The sequence below is a fragment of the Penaeus monodon genome, chromosome 23 (genome assembly GCF_015228065.2).
Source record: "Penaeus monodon isolate SGIC_2016 chromosome 23, NSTDA_Pmon_1, whole genome shotgun sequence".
NCBI classification, from domain to species: Eukaryota; Metazoa; Arthropoda; class Malacostraca; order Decapoda; family Penaeidae; genus Penaeus; species Penaeus monodon.
The window spans coordinates 5853013-5853250 of NC_051408.1; positions in this window are offsets into that span (position 1 = coordinate 5853013).

Here is a 238-nt window from a genome sequence, read left to right on the forward strand (position 1 = left end):
GTACCCGCTCATTTAAACATACATTTATCACAAACCATTTAATAAAAAGTTATGAATTTAGTTAGCATGAATGGACAATATAGAGTGGATTTTTTGGGAAAAAAAAAAAACAATAACAGTTATGGTTATTACTGAGTCAAAATAATCTGAACTTTATTCAGTTCATGATCAAGATTTTCTGGCTCAGCGACAGTCAGGTGTCAATGCATTAAATTCCTCTCACGTGCAACCCTGTTGA